This window comes from Balaenoptera ricei, chromosome 4, assembly GCF_028023285.1.
Source record: "Balaenoptera ricei isolate mBalRic1 chromosome 4, mBalRic1.hap2, whole genome shotgun sequence".
NCBI classification, from domain to species: Eukaryota; Metazoa; Chordata; class Mammalia; order Artiodactyla; family Balaenopteridae; genus Balaenoptera; species Balaenoptera ricei.
Window position 1 is genome coordinate 74564258 of NC_082642.1, and position 7231 is coordinate 74571488.

The window sequence follows — 7231 nt, forward strand, 5'->3', positions numbered from 1 at the left end:
TTGCCTTGTAGGTGTTTTGTATCTATTAGCAAATTCATTTTAATCATTCTTTTGTGTGATTGACTGTATAACTCTCCATTTTCAAATTATCTTCTTTGCACCAGCCTTTCCATCTCGCTGGTTTGCTTATTAGTTACTAAATTAAATAAAATATTAGACAATGTTCAGTCTATATGTGCATCAAAGTCATGTTCTTAACTTTTGGTAAATGAAAACAGATATTCTGGAGGCATGGCCATTGCTGCTGATTGTTGGACCAAGCAACATCTGCAGTCCTGCTGAATATTACTAAAACCGCCATAGATTCTCCTGCATCCCAGAGTTGACAGCTACTGCAGCTGGATGTACCACCAGAAGCAGAAAAACAACAGCTTCTCTCTTCCTTCCAACTTCCCAGCCATTTGCAGAGCCAGCAGAGCCTCCTTTTGCACAAGGTAACCAAAAGAAGGTTGGCAAGAGTCCAGAAAGTTTGTAGACTTCTTGCTAACTATGATATTTGGAAGAATACAAAAAGGAAGAGATGGAACTTAAAAGAGAGCTAAAAAGCAAATAACTGACACAAGGAACAAATAAATGTAGATGGAAGGGGGCACTAAAAATACCCCCTATATTATCTATAAGGTACATAGATGGTACAATAATTATAAATCCCATTTTACAAGATATGTGGGTTCAGAGAAGTTAAGTAACTCACCCAAGATCACACAGCCATTATGTGGCAGAACTGGGATTGGATGTAGGCTTAATTCTAACATTGACTGTTTACCCATTATGCTATATTGCATCCCTTACAAGGTGGGAGACAAACAAGAATAGTTGGTAGTGCAGTCGGACAAAGTATTGAGAAGATTAAACAAAAACTGATGAAGCCAGGGTGATGGGAATCCAGGAACCAGCAATATTAGGAGATCGGAGCAAGCAGATAAAAATCTATGGCCCCTAAAACATACCCATCCATCATTCTGAAACTTAGATTCCAGTTCTAAACCTTAGAGGACTTAAGAGAGAATGAAGGGGAAAAAATGAGGTATAAATTACTGGATAGAGATGCAATCACAGAACAAGCCAAGAGTTCTTTATTAGCTAGGGCAGAGGATCAAGGTTAGAAAGCCACAGGGTCCAGGCTAAAAGATCTAGTTAACTAACTGAAGTCTATATTGGGAATTCCAGGAGATAATCATAATTGCATCTTAGTTGGTTATTTTGTTCCTCCCCGTCATCATTCTATAGTGATTAAGGACAGGATGAACTTCAGATGAGTGTCTGCTCTCCCCAAAGAATTGGAACTAAAGGCTTGCTAATCAATTGTCTGGTCTCTGCTAATACACGTGGAACTCAGAGAGAATGAGCTTAAATTAAAATACAGGAGAATGTCTGCATAGCCAATTTTTAACTTTAGAGAATACTTTTCAATGAGATCTCTTATCACTTATCATTCACACACTCATTAATTCACTTAAAAATATAAATTAAGCACTGAACTAAATCCTGGGAATACAAAGATGAATCAAACTCATTCCTTGCCTTCAAAGTTATTGTCATCTGGAGAGGAGTCAAATATGTGTTGCTAGCTATCTGTAATGTAAAGCAGAATTTAATAAAGAAGTAAAGAATTGCAGGAGAAGAGAAAATAATGGCTCAAATTCTCACTGAGGGGTGAGATGGGTTTATAGAAGAGGCTGCATTGTGGTGATTCTTAATTAAAGCAGGATCATACTATTTATATGAAACATGCGTATGTTTAAAATTTTATATTTTGAGGACACTAGTAAATGTGGATGTATCTCCTCTTTTAATAGCCGTTTATGTGCTTTTAAATTTATATCCCTTGCCCAACACCACACACACACGTTTGTATTTGAACTTAAAACGTCTGGATGTACTCACAGGGTAAGTTTTGAAGTGACGTGAGGTGGGGAGGGAGATGAACAGATGTCTTGTACTTTTTGGTTCATACACTACTATTTTGATTGATATTTTTAGGATAAGCATGAAATACCTTTATAATAAATTATCTTCCATAAATAATACCTCTTCCTTTCCAGATCAATATGATTCTGACAGGGAGAGCATGGTAGGACTGGGGGCAGAGGAAAGGAAATGGAAGATAGTATACAGTTTTGGAGTAAAGAGTTATGGAACTTGAGGCTAATTGTGTTGGGTCCTAAGTGCTTGAGTACTCAGAAATCTTTTAACTGAAAGTGATAGAAAACCAGACTTAATTTGGCTTATGAATAAAGGGAAATAATTATCCAAAGTAACTGAAAAGTCCAGAGGAGATGTCTTTTTCGGGCATAGCTGAATCCAGGTGCTTAAACACTAACTTCAGAAATATTTAACTCTTCATTTCTTGCCTCTACTTTTCTATAGCTGGGCTTATTTTCAGGCATGAAAATGGCACTGGCAGCCCCAAGTTAATATCCTATTGGGTTAGGAACCTGAATAGAAAGAAAGCTTTATATTTCCCCAAGTTCTAACAGAAGTCTCAGAGCCAGCACTCTTTGGCCTGACTTCAGCCATGTCCCCCTGTGAAGACTCACTGGTTGCAGTGGATCTGAGGGCTGAATTCAGTAGCATTTGCCTAATTTTCCCACCTCAAAAGTGTCTTCCCCTGAAAATGAGCAAAAAGTTTAAGAGATGTGCTTAAGGCAGTTATCAGAAAGGGAAATGGATTATGGACAGAAAAACACAACAGAAAAGTCATGCTAAGGGATTTTCAGATTTGAGGAAAGGGGGCATGAAATCTTTCTTAAAGCCTTTAGCATGAGTAAGAAATGAGAGCATCCAGCTAATGAGACACAACTACAGTCTGGGGAATGATAGGCTCCCTGCATGCATGACAAAAATGACCTCAGAGACCACAGTAGATGATGAGTTATTCATAAGAAAACACCGCTCTGGTTGTTTTCAGGAGAATGAAAAAAATCCATACTGCAAGATATGGATGCATAGTCCCAAAGTAGCTAATTTGCTCATAAGTCAATCTTTTAGTATTGGGAGAATAAGAAGAAATGTCCCCACTTGTGCATGCAGATGACCCAAAGACTCACTGTCATTGAAACATGTAACTCTCTTTTTTTAAATTAATCAGAATGTGCCCTGTTTGCCTATGAGCAGCAGCTTATCTTCCCAGAATTTTCTTTCTAGTTCCTTCTCCTGCATATTCATTCTCCTCCCTCACCCCTCTTATTGACAAACTAAAATGACATTATTTCTGCTATATAATGCAGAGGCTTGTAAAGTGAGTAGTATATGCTTCCATTTGTCATCTGCCTTATTTGGCTGATTTTGAGCCCATGTCTCTATCACCTTGGTTTCAGTCCTGAATGCTTTCTTCTCTGTTTCTTAATGGTGGTTTCAGCACTGGAAGCAGCTTTGTCATAGGGGGCTAAGAACTGTGTGTCTGCTCAAGCGTTCCTCATAAGTGAGTGTGTCAGAAACAAGTCTGAAAGATTGAAAATGCACACACGTACACACACACAACTGTGGAATATAATCTGGGCTCATCCACTGTCTCACCATCTCCCCACCCCCTGCCAGCACTATGACCTCATCAGATATGATGATGGTTCATTAAGCGCTGACATACTTTTGTTACTCATTAAAGTTTAGAAGATACAAAATATCATCCATTACTTAGATTAACTATAGGGGAATAACTACACCATGCTCATGTTTGTTCATTCTTCATTGCCATAATTTTCTTTTTAGATATCGGTTGTGGAGGGGATGTGGGATTGAATGACATGAGCTTTAAGATTCCTTTCAACATATTAACACTGAAATTCTGATATAACTATGATTCTATGAATTCACATCAAAATCTAGCTTCGCTTTATTCCTCAGTGAAAACCTACGACAGCCTCTTACCACTCCTAATGTGTTACACTGTTTTTTAGAAATTATATCTCAGAATGTTTGCTGTAGTATCATGAATAATTAGAAATAAAATAAATTTGCCAAAATAAACAAATTTTGCTTTATGAGCTAGTGTTCTTTACTTTTTAATCATATTTCTATATGATGAATTGTAAAACACCCTAATATGCAGTAATGCTCCTTGTTATTAATTATTAATGGCAGGTGGATGTAATCCACCATTTTATATGCTGCTGTGTTTTTACCTCAGTTCTGGTTCCAACTCTGGTTGCTTTTACCAGATAGGCAGCTTTGAACAAGTACTAACCTCTCTAAGCCTCAGTTTCCCCATGACAAAAAAAAAAAAAGTAGCTACTAACTTAGCATATATGGCAGGATATTATGAAGACTGATCACATAAATGCAGATTAAAAGATTTTGCTAAATTATAAACTACATATAATTTTAAAATATAAAGTATATACAGCTATAGGATTTGGTTTGAATGCAGACCATATGCTCTTTAAGGGTAAGGACGTGGTCTGTTTTGTTCATAACAGTGCCTGACGTAATAGACACTCAATGAATACAAATAAACATTTGTAAATGAATAAGTGAATGACTATTTCTGGACTACTTAACACTAGGCCAGTGTTATAGGTTGAATTGCATTGCCCAAAAGGATAACACTGGGACCTCAAAATGTGACCTTATTTGGAAATAAGATCTTTATAGATATAATCAAGTTAAGATAAGGTTATACCAAATTAAGTTGGGCCCTAATCTAATGACTGATGCCCTTATAAGACGAGGGAAATTTGGATTCAGAAACAGAGTGGAGAAGACCATGTGAAGACAGATGGAGAGATTGGAGTGATGCATTAACAAGCCAGTGAATGCCAGTAACCACAAGAAACTAGAAGAGTCGAACAAGGATCTTCCCCTAGAGCCTTCAGAGAGACCATGGCCCTGCTGACACCCTGATTTCAGACTTCTAGCCTGTGAGAGAATGCACTTCTGCTGTTTTAAGCCACCTAGTTTAGTATTTTGCTATGTCAGCCCTAGGAAACGGATACAGCCAGGATCCTGAACAATGTGGCACATGTTTGTGATGATGAAGGGGATCACTGTTTGATCTCAGTCTTCATACTTAGAAATTTTGTTAGAAGAGAATTTGATTTGCCTTGACTTATATGACTGCCTGGAATAATTAACTGTCACAACAGAGGTTTCTTTATTATTGTAAAGGATAATCAGCAATATCTATTAAGTATTATTAGCAATTATTCTGTCTTGGATAATATAATCTTAAGCTCACCCAACTGTCTAAATCTTCTGTTTTCTGACAAACAATTACTTCCATCTAAACTATTTTTCAACATATACTACTTAGATGTTAATAGTTCAATAATATGATTCCCCAAAGATATATGGTTGATCATTACACAAGTCATATTTCCAGAAAGAAATATTCTATTTGCCATATGCAACTTTCTTGCTACAGCCTAGTCATTGCATGACTTGCATAGTTAACTACTGCTTGCCTGTAGAGTTTAAAATTAATGTACCAATGCGCTATGGGGCAACTCCATCTCAAAACATTTAGTGAGCACATAGAGATTTGAAGACTGGAATAGCCTTCTAAGAGAGATTACTTTTGGTCCACGGATTTTGTGTGGCAATATGACTGGTGCACCTATGTTGTGGATATCATTAAATGATAAATGATGACATTTGTTGTTAAGGCAATTTTAAGCCTCATATCAACAGTTTGTAATCATCATTAACATACAACCCTTCCCACTTTTCCAAAATCTAAAAAATGTACTTATGATTCAAAAATCATTCTTATGAGGTACTCCCAACTTTTCAATTCAGTTTTTTCAGCACTTCTGAATTATTATATAAATATACAAAGTTCTCCATAGGTTCATCATAGGACAGAATTTATAGAAACTTCTTCTATGTGGGTACCCAATTAATATTCAAAGACATTTCAAATATGCCAAGATGTGTCATGAATTATGCATTGTTTTAGATTTTTGTAATCTCCTTACTTTGAAATATGTGCTATAGATCTTGCTCTTATTCCTCTAGTTTCTGATATAACATTTTTATTTGAATCATTTTTCTGTTCTGGCTTTTTTCTAAGGAGTAAACAAAGTATGATGATTTGCTAAAGTGAGAATGAAGCTAGCTATTTATTTATTTATTTGTAAGGGCAACAAGTGTTTATTAGCTTCTCTACGAGCCGGGCTGGAGACGCAGCTCCTCTCCCAGACCGTGGCTGCCCACCGTGTGCGAGGTGGTCCCCCTCCGAGCTCCCTGGAGCCGCACCCATGACGGGGCAGACCCCGGGGGAGAGGAAGGCAGCGTTCCGCACCCCACGTGAGGGACGGGGACAGGGAGGAAAATAATCAGGAGAAGCAAACACTTTGCAAGGTTTTGTTTGTTAGTTTGACAGCAGGTACTGGTAGAGGGGGTTCCCGGGCAGGGCTACCGCCCTGTGTTCCGCGTGGCCGCGTGAAGAGACCCACGCTGGCGCTGGTGGTCAAGGGGAACCAGGCAGATGAGATCAGCCGGAACGCGCTGATTTCGAGGCTTTGTGTTCATTTCGCCCTCGGCCCCTTCACGATCGGCTTCCCAATGGCTTTCCCCCAGAGCTTGAGGCCGATGGCTCTCTCGATCTTGCCCAGAACATGGTTGTTAGGAATGGCCCGGCCACTCTCACAGTCCGCGATGACCTGTGGCTTTTCGTTGGTTTTCGTCGCCTGGTCCTTCTGTGTCAGCCCTTTGCTCTGCCGGCCCTGCTGGATCACCTTGCCCACCTCCAGGGTCACCCGGTCGTGCTGCAGCTCCTCAGTCTCCCGGTCCAGCCTGGCTGTGTTCTTGGGGATCGAATGCTGTTTGTTCTGGCCGGCGGCCCATTTCTTGGAAGTCTCCACATCCTCTCCTCTCCTCGCCTCTGAGCTGCTAAGATGGCCTGCTTGGACTTGGCCTGGGCGGGCGGCCGTGGGGCCCTTTTTGTGCAGCACTGTCGCGTGTCCCAGTCACTCTCAGCCATGGCGGGGCAGGCGGGGCAGGTGGTCCGTCCGGCAGCTCCTGGGCAGCTGCTGGAGACCCGGCGACGCTACGTCCCCTCGTCGCCCGGCCGCTTCCTAGAATGAAGCTTTTTTAAAATCTCAGAATGCCTTAGGTTGCACAAAGTTGTTTTTGTCGTTTTTCTTTATGTGCATAGGTGCCAGTATTGTGTAATGGCATTTTATTTTAAAATTTTTGTGCACAGGATTGTCAAGGGTTTGCTCAGATATATTAGGTTTCACATTATTGGACTCCTTTGGTCAGAGAAACAATAGTCTCCATGCCAATATCC

The 7231-nt window shown here is 39.8% G+C and overlaps 1 pseudogene; it reads right to left on the reverse strand.

Annotated features, from left to right (window-relative positions):
- Positions 1-6395: 6395 nt before the first annotated feature.
- LOC132365325 (endothelial differentiation-related factor 1-like) lies at positions 6396-6922 on the reverse strand (annotated as a pseudogene).
- Positions 6923-7231: the final 309 nt, after the last annotated feature.